Genomic DNA, 14,096 nt, shown 5'->3' with positions numbered 1-14,096 from the left:
AGAATACCCTCATGTGCAAGGCATATGACCATATTTAACAAAAAAATCTGGCTCAGTTAGGGCTAAAGGATATAACGTGCAATATTTTGAAACGTTAAGGACAAAACTCGTCAAATTTAAAGGTAAAGGACACCGCCTGCAATTTGGTACAAACATAAAGGACAAAACTTGTAATTTACTCAATTTATAAAACACGATATTCTACTAACACTAAACACACACTTGGGCAAGTGCACCCATCGTGAGCGTAGTATAGCGTTGGTAAGATACCGAGGTCGTCAAAGGACACAAGAGCTTTTAGTACCGGTTTATCCTCAACGTCTAATCAATCTAAATTTTTGAGAAAAGGTTTAAAACATGAAAAATTAAAACTAAAAATGCAGAAATAAAAATAAAATAAAAACAGAAAGACAAGATGAATCACTTGGATCCGACTCGCCTTTAATGTATCCTTTGATGATTTTCGCACTTTTGCACTTTTTAAGAGATTATCTTAGTTATAGTAGTAGGCTCCTCTTTTGAAGGTGACGTTACCCTCAACCCAGTGGTTTGAGTCAGTAAGGATACAATCCCAAAAGGTCGGAATATTGAAAGATAATTAATTAAGTTATTAATGCGAAAAGTGGTAGGCCCCTCTTTTGAAGGTGACGTTACCCTCGGCTAAGTGGTTTGAGTCAGCAGGGATATAATCCCAAGTAGCCGGTTTAATGTATTAATTGTAGTTTACATATAAGGGGATTAAGCCATTCGCACCCCCGCCATCCAATACCAGTGGGTATTGAAGGAGGTTCTAGTAAGCTTGACCCAGGTCCTTACAGGATCTATACACTGAACAAGGCAAGAACCTTACTAAACCATTCCTTTAACCCCCGACCAGGTAGCCAACATATCTCTATATAGACTGTAGAGATATGAATGGTGTAAATCTTTTACGTTATATACATAGTAAAGTAATGCCAAGACACCACGGACAAATGATAAAGAAGTTTCACCTTCAACAAAAGAAACTAGTTATTAAAGTCATTAATACAAAACCAAATAAAAAGTGTGAAAAGATTAAAAATCAAAAGGAATACATTAAAGACTTGTCTTCCCCAAGTGTGTAAAAGACTTAGCCAAACATGGCCTTTGATTGACAAGAACTCTTACTATCAATCTTGGATCCCGAGACTACTACACACACTCTAAGGTGGATGATGGATGATGGTGGTGGTGGATGTGGGTGTTGTAGTGGTGGTGGAGTGGTGGCAAAGTGGGAGAGAGATGGTTTGCCAGGGATGCCTTTGAAGTGAGCCAAACAACCCTATTTATAGCCAGAACAGAAGCCCGGTCACAGCCCCATGTCCAGCGGACACGCCCCCTGGCCATCCCTTTCTCTTCTTTCATTAATTGCTTTTGTCAGCATAGGGCTCGACACGACCCGTGTCTGTTGATGCATATGTCTGTCGACTTCGTCTTGTATCGAGTCTTGTATTGTATTAGATAGATCAGGGCACGATATATGAGAAAAATGTCAAAAATGTGTTTGAGGGCTATTTCGCACGAAATGGACCAGAGTTCATTTCGCACGAAATGACCTTATCATTTCGTACGAAATAGCAATGGCCATTTCGCACGAACCATTTCGTGCGAAATACCCCAGCCTATAAATATATGTCATGCCTTGTCATTTGTAACTTTCCGGTTTCAGTGCCGAACTACTGCCGAAGTGTCTACTCGCTGTAATTTGCTGTTATATCAATCAAATAGACATTTAAAGTGTATATCAAGCTGTTTCTACTCCGATACGTCTATTTCTGCCTTTCGTATTGGACAAAAACTCTTCTGAACGACTCGTTTGGTTGTGCAAACGATCCTACAAGTGGTATCAGAGCTCAGGAGGAAGAGTTCTTACATTTTCAGCTGCAAATTCTGATTTCTACACCTTCTTTTCAAAATTAAACTTGATTTCACTGTCAAAATGGTTTGATTTTCTCACATTATATGCGAAACTATGTTTTAACAAACCCTATCAAGTTTCAAACTCTAATTCGAAGTAAAACTTGATCAATTTGACAAAAACATGGCTGAGTTGATGACATCAGCAGCATTTCGTACGAATTGAGAGTTTCATTTCGCATGAAATCATTTTTTAGATCTTCATTTCGCGCGAAGTTGCTATTTCGTTTGAATTTGTCATTTATTTCACACGAAATAGATCCATTTCATACGAGATTACTTCATTTCGCTTGAAGAGTAGACCTATTTCATACGAAATCACTTATTTCGCACGAAATCAGTTCATTTCACACCAATTTGGTATTTCGTTTGACCATTCCGCGTGAAAGCATTTATTTCGTGTGAAGTTGTCTTGCAGGTTATTTCGTTTGAACAATCTGTTTTTATGATATTTTGATACCGAATCATGGAAGAAGAGTTTTACAACGCCTTTGCTACTTCGATTACTATTGCAACACACACTGTTGTAAAATGAAACGGGCACCATGCAAAAACCGCCAAAGCTCATGAACATTGAGGAGTACAAGGGATGGGAAGAGCGATTTGAAAATTGGGTTCAAGTTAATTACTTGGATGCTTGGGAATGTGTTGAAACAAAATATGTTAGACCGGTGAATAATGATGAAGAGGTTATTGCAATTAAGAACCTAAGTGCTGAAGAGAAAAAGAAATACAAAGATGAAAAGATGATGACTAGTCTATTGCATCAAGCTGTTAAAGAAGATATCTTGGTTTTACTGCAACACAATGGAAGTGCATATTAAATTTGGAAAGCATTAAAATCAAAGTTTGTTGGAAGTAAAGAAATGATCAAGAACAAAAAATCACTTTTGAAAAAAGAGTTTGATTTATTTCGTGGTTTAAGAACTGAAAGCACCAAGCAGATCATAGAAAGGTATTGCAATCTGATTGTTAACATGAAGAGGTTGAGCATCACAAAAGATAATGAAGAATTGATTGAGAAGTTGGCTGATGCGTTGCCACATGAAACTTGGGGCACGTATCTTATGATGTTGAGAAATAAGAAAGATTTTGGCAATCTAACTCTGGGAAAGTTCATTGAGAAACTTGAAGCTCAAGAGATGGAACAAAGAAAGATTTCTAGAATGAAAGATTTTGATGGTGAACAAGATATTGGTTTATATTACAAAGGAGGGTTGAGTGATAAAACTAACATGTCACCAAAGATCGAAACTGCTTTCAATGCTAAAAGTTCGTCTGGAGGGTCTTCTCAAGGATCTAGTAGCAAAATTGGATTTTCTTCATATCCATCGTTTGATTCAAATTTTTCAAAGACAAAGAGTGGCAAAGTTCTACAATGCAACATTGCACTGAACCTTGAAAATGATCAGAATTACTCAGAAGAAATTGCAAAAAGTCATATGTCTTTGTTGGTGACTGTATTAGAATCATATGGGAGTTTAGTTGCAGGAAGGATCGGGAATCCAATGTTGACAAAAGAGGATTACGATCAGATTGATGCTGAGGAGATGGAATTGATTGATATAAAGTGGTGTATGGCGAGTGTGTTGAGGAGAGCCAAAAAGTTTAAACAAATTACGGGAAGAGATGATTTCCGTGATGCAAATGTTTCTACTTTAGGTTTTGATAAATCTAAAGTTACTTGTTTTTGTTGCAGGGAAAAAGGACACTTCAAGAGAGAGTGCACAAACCGCGAAGCAAGTGGAGCTCAAAATCCGTTCAACAACAATGATTATTATCGGAACGCGATTTATCATCAAGTTGCTCAACAACCACATCAACAAGAACCACAAACTGCACATGCTAAGAAAACAATCGAAGAATCATCAAAGAGAGCTCTTTATGGTATAATAGATCAAGATGATGAAAAATTACCAGAAGGCTTTAGCTGGGAAAATTTTAGCTGGGACAATTATTGTCCAGATAAAGAGATTTTAAAAGCAAAAGCTTTTGTTGCTCGAGTTGTTGAAGATAGTGATAATGATTATTATTATGCAAACAGAATGAAAGAGCATTTAAGAATGCTAGAAGAGAGTGACAGCGATGATGGAAAAGTTCGAAAGAAAAAGAAGAAAGTTAAAAAACAAGTTAGTAGTGATGATGAAGAAGTTCGTGTGATAAAGAAAAAGGTAAAAGAAATTCCAGCTTTCACAGTTGAAGCAGAAGCCGATGCATAAAAGATTCCTGTGAAATGTGAAAATTGTGAAGCAGTGAAGAAGCAAAACAGTACTTTGATTCATAACATGAACAGATTGAAAGAATACTATGATGTTTTAAACAAAGCAATGAATCAGTACATTCAATCAAGCAGTGAGCAAGTAACAACTATGAAAACACTTCAAGGAGCTTTCATGACAAAGCAAAAAGTCGTCAACAATTATATTGAGAAGTGTGCTATGCTAGAACAAAAACGGAAAACCCAAAGGATTGAAACAGAAAGGGTAAATAGGTTGTTAAAAAGTTACTCATGTACTTCTTATGTTCTTGACAGGATTTATCCAACAGTTGAAGGCATGAAGGCATTTGAAGAAGTCACATCTGAAGTAAAGACTTCTGAAACAAAAGAAGAAACTGAAGTGAAAGATTCTGGTAAGAAACAAAGTGTCAGTTACAACAAGTGTCCACCTCCTTTTGAAAATGGATATTCTCCACGAAATCCAAATTCTGAAAGAGTCGAAAAGGCAACCAACTTAGTGTGGGAATCTGAACCATCAGATAATTTGCCAGAAAACATTGATGTTACTTTCACGTCATCTGACACTGATCAACAATCTCAATTGATGAAGAAAGTGGTGGATCATGTGTTAGATAAAGATGAAACAGAGGAGTCTATGTCAGAGTCAAAGTCTGAGTCAGGCACTCCTAGTCTAATAGTCAAAAAGAGCAAACAGGTTTACAATAAAGAATTTATGTTATCAAAATCTAATTTGAGTGATGAAACATTTAAAGTTGCATATACTTTGAATGATTCTGACAAATTATATTCTGATGAAGAATTTCCAATAAGAGGTGTCAAAACTGAAATGATCAAAAAGGTTTTCAAACTAACTGAAATCAATATTTCTAAAATAAAAGATGCAAATCTTTCTGAAAAACCCAAAAAATATACCTCAAGAATTCAACAAAGATTAAACAAGAAAAAGGGTTACAGTTCTGGTTCAGGTTATCAAAAGAAACCAAACCATAACGGTAATTTCAAAAAGAAAGGATTGGGTTTTATTCCACCTGAAAATTATCAAAATGAGAAAATTTCTAAAACAAAAACAGTATTTGTTTCAGGAGCAAGCTTGAAAGAAGAGGAGAAAAGTCCATTATGGAAGCAGACAAACAGAGAATTCCTTGCGAAGAAGCAAGAAGAAATGAAAAATGGAGCTGTTCAAAAGAAAGAGACAAGAACTTATTTTCAAAGCAAAACAATTGGTCATATTGCCAGGAATTGTTCGAAGGCAATCCAATCAGAACAGAGAGTGTCTCTTAAAATGAAAGAAAAGATGATTGAAAATGAACCATCAACCAAACCTTTTATAGTTTTCAAAAACTCAAAGTTTGAAGTTGGTGAATGTTCAAAAAGGTTTTATAAAAGAAAAGCAAACCTTGACAACCAAAAATGGGTTGTTAAGAAATCTGATGATAGTTCTAGCAATGATTCTGATTCGTCAAAATCAGAGGAGCTATTTTCTGGCGATGAATCTGATTCCAGAAAGTCAGAGGAGCCACAAATTGAAACAAAAATTGAAAAATCAGTACCTCCAATGGATGATGCAAATTTTCCATCATTGAGGGCTGAAAATTTTAAACAAAAAGTTGGTAAAGTTGAGATTTCAAATCAATTCTTTTCTGAAAAGAAAGAATTTGATGTTGAAAAAGCCTTTAACCCCAAAATGAAACATATTTTTGGAAAAATGATTGATGGGAAAGTCAAAGGGGTAAAGGAATATTATGAGAAGAAGATGAAAGGAAAGAAATCGAGTGTTGATAACTCGGAATCTCCCAAGGACTGTCAGGCTTGGGAGGATCTCTTTAACTGAAAAACCTAACTTGCCGGAGCTCCCAAGTTGGCATTCGTGGAGCAGGAATCGGCATCTTTCTTGAGAAATTCATGTTTGTGATATTTCGACTTACAAGTGGTTAATCAAGGACATTAAATTATACTTGATTTAACTCTCCTACAAGTGGTTGTGAAGTAAAACAAAGTGATGAGTTTATCCCCTAACCTACAAATGGTTTGTGAAAATCAACAAAACTTATTTTCCAGAAAACCATTTCGATTAAAACAAACTTAAGTGTTTTGAAATCATAATGGGAAAATAGTTTGTTGTCAGGGGGAGTTCTGATTGTTTATGCCAAGTGGATGGAGAATTGAAGCAATTCGCATCAGTTTGTCAAATTTTCTTTACATGGTTTTGAATTTTAGGGGGAGTAAGAAATTTCAGAAAATCCAAAAACATTAGAAAATTTGAAAAATCCAAAAACATGATAAAATTTTAAAAATCCAAAAACATCGAAAAATTCAAAAATGAGTTTTGTTTGTTGAGAAAAGAGGAAATGATAGTACATCAGTAGACTTTCACGGCACGCTAAAGAATTGTAAAGTCAAAAATGTGATAAACGGTCTCACTGATGATGTGTCAGTAGGTTTTTACACATTTAGTAGATTGTTTTCGAGATACAAACCTAAATACAAAAAAAACTTACTTATCTTGTGGGGAACATCTCTCGGATATATGGGTAACCCCTGAAATCTTGTTTGAAAGATTTTCTATTTCTGACATACTAGGTCTTTGTGCGTGATGATATCTGGGGTATTATACCAGGACTTCTGATTTTGTGGGAGCAATAGCCTAGTCCTTGTATAATGCTTTACATAAGCTTTAATTTTAAAGCCAACCCTCAGCATAAAAAATGATGGAACATTGAAAAATAGTAATCATGTGCTGTTGAAGAAAAGATCCCCAAACGGGACACACCTAAAGTCGAGCCATCATCTCTCTGATTGAACGGAAGTTCTAGCCTGAGCTCTCATGGTCTCGCATTTAGCCGTTTACAGATATCATTAGTGTACATTCACCTGTAAGACTGAATATAGAAGTCTGGATACGAGAGTATATTCTAAGGTGGTACACTCGAATAAGTTTAAGTGCTTAAAACACTAATCTCGTATCTCGGAACAGTTGAACTTTGTGTGAAAAATTAATTTGATCAGTATACTGACAATCTAAGTGAATTGTTTAGAACTTTAAATGTTTAAAGCTTAACGGTGTTAGTGATCTGTCTCATTAACTGATATGATCCTCTTACACAAACTCACAAAAATATTGTCTGTAAATAGTTCTTTACAGTTTGTCATTAAATTCTAAATTCAAAAAGATTTTTAGTGTGTTTTAGCATAAAATTTTGAAAAAATACAACAAGATTTTCGACAACTGATGATGAAATGATTTTCAAAGTTTCGAGTGCTAAACATGATGGACAAAAGGTTTGGGAGAGTTTGTTTGAGATGAAAAATTGTTTGAAAAGAAAAATGCTATTTCTACAAGTGGTTCATCAAAGATTAACATTGTAAAATAATTTATTGTTTGGTTAATATCTGCAAGTGGTAGATAAATTTATCAAAATTTTAAATTTGTGAAATTTATTGTGAGGTAGAGGTTGTGCAGGTATGAGTAAGAGCCAGGTTTCGATCTTGAACCTGTGAAAGCCTGACTATGATCCCGAGCACAACTTAAGGGGGAGTCTGCTAGCAAGGGAGAGTCTGTAGATGTAAAGAGCCAGGTTCTGATCATGGATCTGTGGTTTGCACATGCTGTTAATGCTGATGAACTTAAGGAATCAAGAGAATTAGGAAGCTCGAGAGTCAGATTGAGGTTCAAAGTCTGTGGAAATGATAGATCAACATCCTTGGGGAAGTTATCTGTTGGTGCTGATGTAAAGAGAATAGAGAGATTTAGGATGCTTTACATTGTCAGATACTTCGGGAGAGAACGAGAAGACTGATAAAGACTGAAGATTGAAGACTCGACACTGAAGACTTCGTCAACATCCAAAGGGGAGTCTGTTGATGCACATGTCTGTCGACTTCGTCTTGCATCGAGTCTTGTATTGTATTAGATAGATCAGGGCACGATATACAGAAAAATGTCAAAAATGTGTTTGAGGGCTATTTCGCACGAAATGGACCAGAGTTCATTTCGCACGAAATGACCTTGTCATTTCGTACAAAATAGCAATGGCCATTTCGCACGAACCATTTCTTGCGGAATACCCCAGCCTATAAATATATGTCATGCCTTGTCATTTGTAACTTTCCGGTTTCAGTGCCGAACTGCTGCCGAAGTGTCTACTCACTGTAATTTGCTGTTATATCAATCAAATAGACATTTAAAGTGTATATCAAGCTATTTCTACTCCGATACGTCTGTTTCCACCTTTCGTATTGGACAAAAACTCTTCTGAACGACTCGTTTGGTCGTGCAAACGATCCTACAGTGTCCAGCGGGCATGGCCCCGTGTGCAGAAACGTATCTATACTAACAAGATTTTGCAAGATTCTGCGAATCTTAGCGTTGATCACGCCCCGTGCTGAGCTGGGCACGTCCTCGTGGTGGGCGTAGAAGCTTCCACAGCTTTGTCCTTTTTGCAGACACCTGACCACGCCCCCGTGTCCAGTGGGCACGGGCCATGGTCAGCCTTCTGTTTCTTGTTTTTGCTCTTGGAGATGCTGTCAAGGGGTCGGGCATGTCACGTTTATTCCTTTTCTTTGTATTTATGTTGGTTTTTGCTGTATATTTGTTCCTTTTGTTCGTTTAAGCTCATTTGGTCCTGTATATTCAAAAGGAGGATAAAAACACACTTTTTCCAACATCAGTACTAAAAAGGGTTAGTTTTATGCCTCATTTAATGTAATTTATATGTTGCATTTTACACACATCAAATACCCACGCACTTGAATCTTTGCTTGTTCTCAAGCGAAACTCTTTATTATGTGGCTTACACACCCAAATAGAATGGGTAGAAGAGAAGTTTTGGGCTTGTCTTGAGTGTCGGGAATCCAAGATCTTTATTGGGTTTTATTTTTATACTATTTAGAATCCTATTCGTTATGATTTATTTAGAACGTTTCATAAGAGAAAGTACATATTTGGGCATAACATGCCTCTTTAAAATTCTATTTATATACAAGTTCACATATCTCATGGGAGATCACTCAACCCTCGGCCGAAGATGTATTTTTGTGAAACACTCGAGACTGGCATGAAACTGACTTCTACCATATGCTTGCCAAGCAATCAATCCTCCTCCTTTTTAACTATGAACCTTCGTAAATATCAAGAGGACTTGGAAAGGGTTAGGCTTGGGCTAAGGGTAGGTGGTTTTGGTTAGTGGTTAGTAAAAAGGGCTAAAAGCGTAAAAAGCGTCGATCGTCGCAAAACTTTTTTTGTGACTTTTATTCAAACTACACATCTTCAAACAAAGTTTCTTTGAGGAACTTGTTTGTTTATTGCTAGACTTTCATTTTTTTATAACGAAACGTCACAAGAGAACCAAGCTTTTTACTAAAATAAAGGGGTTGAAAAGAAAAAGGTATTGGTGGGTAAAGGTGTTTGTTTTGTGGGTTTATAAATGAAAAGGTTTTGGCTCAAAGGGGTTAACTAGGGGGATTTTGGGTAGGTGATAAAGAAAATGAAAAATAATGGTGTGGAAATGAAAATGGGTTAGTCCTAATGCCTCCATCATATACTTACCTGGGTTTAAGTTGGTAAGGACCGGGAATGTATCGTCGTGGCAAGTTCTAGAGTTGTAAGAACCAAGCGGCTATTCACACAAGAAATGAAAAATGAGCATTTAGTTTAAAGATGTATGCTTGTATGCTCAATAAAGGCTCAAAACTCACTTGTTGTGGGAATGGGTTTATAATGTGATCAAGTATATATAAACAAATTTTAATCAGATTTGTCATGCCTTTTCATAATTTTCTTATGTTGGTTCTTTTTAATACGATGTTATCGGTTGTAAATTTGTAAAAATATAACATTTTTAGAACTTGTTATTCCCAAATTAAACCAAGACAAGTAAAAAAATGAAAATTGTTTTGAAAAATTTTGGGGTGATTAGCGGTTCCAATAGAGTTTTGTGTAAGGCTTGTTATTAGGACTTGCAAAATTCAAGGTTTTAGCATCCCCCCACACTTAAATTACACATTGTCCTCAATGTGTCCCAATAATAAGTTTTTAGATTGATTGAATGCGTAAAAAGGTGTTTAAAAACAAAATTTTGTGTTATTGTGCGTCTGGCCACGGCCCTGTGTTGGTCCGGGCACGACCCCGTGGTCAGATCGCCAGTACCAAAATTAAACAGAAGGCTGGGCACGGGGCGTGTTCAGTGAGCACGGCCCCATGTCCAGTTACGTGAACTGGGCAAATTTCTGCAGAGCCTTGGGCACGGGGCGTGTTGGGCTGAGCACGGCCCCGTGCTGAACTTGCTGTAATGTTGGAAAATTGTCGTGAAGCTCTGTTTTTGTGCATGGGGTGTGGTTTATATGTTCCCTTGGTAACCTCCACCTTTTCGAGTGTGTTTTATTCATGAAAAGTAAAGCTAGACTAGAAAATATAAAAGTTACACTAAACTAAAAACTACGGATAGTTCCGCGGAATGCCTCCGTGGTGCGCCTTTTTTATAAGGGTCCTTGGCTAGACCCAAAGTCAGTCATATGTTACCCGGGCGGGATGTCTCGCATCCCGTGTTGCACCGTCGGAGAGCGTCATCCAAGCTTGAGTCTATGACATCCATGTAGTTGACCGGGTCGTCTTCTACTCTTTTCCCAACCCCGAATTTCATCTACTTGTCTCCGACTCTCAATGATAGTTTCCAATCACTCATATCCACCATTGCGTGAGCGGTGGCAAGGAATGGTCTTCCTAGAATGAGCGCTACTTCAGTGTCTTCCTCCATACCGACTTTTACCAATAGATTTTCGGCGACACCTTGTGGGTATTTGATAGACCTATCGGCTAGTTGTATGCTCATCTTTGTGGGGCTTGTTTTACCCAGCCCGAGTCGGTCAAACATTGATGCGGGCATGAGATTGATGCTAGCCCCAAGGTCGGCTAGCGCATTGCGTACAGGAGACCCCCCAATGGAACAAGGGATGGTGAAACTTCCGGGGTCGATTTTCTTTTGTGGGAGTTTGTTGAGTAGTATGGCGGAGCATTCTTCACTTAAATTGACTAATTGCAATGTTTCAATCTTCCTTTTGTGAGTGAGGAAGTCTCTCATAAATTTTGAATATTTTGGCATTTGAGTGAGGACTTCCACAAAGGGAAGATTGATATGCAATTTTTTTAGCAAGTTTATGAATTTTGTGAATTGCTCATCGGTCTTTTGGCGAAGTAACCGACCTGGGTAGGGCACCGAGGGGTTCTTAGTTGGTTCGGGATTTGGCAGAGGCGTTGTTTCCTTATGGGTTGAAGGTGAGGTCGGGTTTTGACTGGGTCGACGTTTTTCGGATGGGGGTATTGGGGCCTCCTCGGGACCTACGGTCTGGTTTCTTAGAGTTATGAGATGTACTTGCGCCTTTGGATTGGTTTCGGTATTGCTAGGTAGTGCGCCTTGTGGTCTCTCAGAGAAATTTTGAGCTAGCTGATTTAATTGTTTTTCAATGTTTTGTATACTAGCTTCTTGATTTCTAAAGTTTGATTCCATTTGTAGGAATCGATCCGAGTTCTTTTTTCGGTGTCGGAGATGAGGCGTGTAACAGTGTCTTCAAGCCTCTCTCGTTCCCCTTGTTGTTGAGAGAAATTTTGTGACTCATTTCTTGGTTGTTGTTGAAAGTTTGTTCGTTGGTTTTGGTTTTGTTGGTTACTACTATTGCTGGGTTCTCTCCAACCAAGGTTAGGGTGGTTACGCCATCCTTGGTTGTAGGTGCCCTTGGGGGACCCGACGGCCTAAGTCTATTATCAATGTAGTTTACCATTTCTGTTTGATTATCCAGTTCTTTCATACAACTCCAATTTTCATGCGGCACACCATACCCTTCACAAGCCATAACCGAGGCCGTTATTGCCATTTCTAACTTTTTGATTTTTGAAGATAGTGGCTCGATTTGGGCCTGTAAAGAGGTGCATTCTTCCACCTTGTAGGCACCCGGGGCAATAGATTTTGTGCCTCGGGGTATGTGCCATTGAAAATTGTTTTGAGCAATTTCCTCAATTTGACTATAAATTTCATTTGGGCGACGATTACCCAGGAGTCCCCCAGAGATAGAGCCGAGTGATTGTCTTGTGTGTGGCAACAACCCATTATAGAAAGTGGATACTTGTTGCCATACTGCGAGACCATGATGAGGACATTTCCTCAATAGCTCCTTGAATCTTTCCCAAGTTTCATATAAGGATTCCCCGTCCTCTTGTGAGTGTGTATTGATTTCTGTCATTGATTTAGCGGTTTTAGAGGGCGGGAAATACTTATATAGAAACTTTTGGGCAAGTTCATCCCAAGTGTTTACCGAACCACTTGGGAGGGTGTTAAGCAAAGCCTTGGCTCGGTCTTTTAGTGAGAATGGGAACATTCAGAGGCGGATGGCGTCGTTTGATGCTCCATTGATCCGGAAAGTATCACATATTTCCAAAAAAGTTGGTAATATGTAGATGTGGATCTTCATCAGCTAGGCAATGGAAGGTTGCGGAATTTTGGAGCATTTGAATCAAGTGCGGCCGAAGTTCGAAGTTGTTGGCATCGACATTCGGTGCATTGATAGCGGCTCTGAGATTACCTACCGTGGGCCGTAGGTAATCCATAAAGGTACGCTGATCCGCCATTGGAAGTTGGTCCCCCGAGGCTTTCTCTTGGCTTTTAGCTTTTAGTCTTTTTCTTAGAAAGCGTTCGGGATCGTCTAGAGGTTCTTTTATGTCTTTATTGGAACTGGAGCTCATGCACTGCGTAGAAAGTTCAGGTGCTGCGCCTGGGTTCCAAGTCCTGCGATAAAACAAAAAGAACGTTGGTCAGAAGTCTCACCACGGCCCCGTGGTCACTGACCACGGCCCGTGGTCATTGTTGTAGTGATTGTTTTCTGGATCCCAGTTACTGGGGAGTTCAACACGGCCCCGTGATCACTCCTCTGTAACTCAGAAAACAAAAACTGCCAGTAAGGTTGTTGGGCACGGCCCCGTGTCCGACTAGGCACGACCCGTGCTGAAGTCTGCAGATGCTGAAAAATTAAGAAAAATCCCAAAAAATAGAAAAATAAGAAAAATGATTAGGCCGTTGATTCCTAACTTTCTTAAAATCCTTGTGTCCCCTGCAACGGCGCCAAAACTTGGTGTGTGTAAGGTGTGATATATTTTTATTGATATTTTAAGCCCATTAAACACATTAGTCAAATTTTAAATTTATAAAACACGATATTCTACTAACACTAAACACACATTTGGGCAAATGCACCCATCGTGAGCGTAGTATAGCGTTGGTAAGATACCGAGGTCGTTCAAGGACACAAGAGCTTTTAGTACCGGTTTATCCTCAATGTCTTATCAATCTAATTTTTTTGAGAAAAGGTTTAAAACATGAAAAATTAAAACTAAAAATGCAGAAATAAAAATAAAATAAACACAAATAGACAAGATGAATCACTTGGATCCGACTCGCCTTTAATGTATCCTTTGATGATTTTCGCGCTTTTGCACTTTTTAAGAGATTATCTTAGTTATAGTAGTAGGCCCCTCTTTTGAAGATGACGTTACCCTCAACCCAGTGGTTTGAGTCAGCAAGGATACAATCCCAAATGGTCAGAATATTGAAAGATAATTAATTAAGTTATTAATGCGAAAAGTGGTAGGCCCCTTTGTCACACCCCGATTTCCACGTGTATCACCGGTGGGCCCGGTGGGGGATTACCGTGACGTAGTTGGCAACAATATAGTCAAACCACACAATATATAAATGCACAGCGGAAGCATAAAGATAAATATATTTCAACTATTGAATGTAATATCCAAGTATCACAATCGTCGAAATATAATCCACAGGGGATCAAAATAAGATAGAAAATAATTGTTCAACAGATATTGGCATCCCAAGCTTGCAAGACTCTAACGATGCTAAGGAGTGGCCAGCCTATTACG

General features: G+C 38.2%; 1 non-coding gene across 1 annotated transcript; it reads left to right on the top strand.

Annotated features, from left to right (window-relative positions):
- The first annotated feature begins 12,308 nt into the window (after positions 1-12,308).
- Positions 12,309-12,410, top strand: LOC118484429. The gene has a single exon (XR_004873540.1). It is a non-coding gene; the product is annotated as a small nucleolar RNA R71 (small nucleolar RNA).
- The last annotated feature ends 1,686 nt before the right edge of the window (positions 12,411-14,096 follow it).

Source organism: Helianthus annuus, chromosome 11 (genome assembly GCF_002127325.2).
Source record: "Helianthus annuus cultivar XRQ/B chromosome 11, HanXRQr2.0-SUNRISE, whole genome shotgun sequence".
NCBI classification, from domain to species: domain Eukaryota; kingdom Viridiplantae; phylum Streptophyta; class Magnoliopsida; order Asterales; family Asteraceae; genus Helianthus; species Helianthus annuus.
Note: the sequence above shows the minus strand (reverse complement) of the source record. Positions and strands in the feature narration are given on the sequence as shown.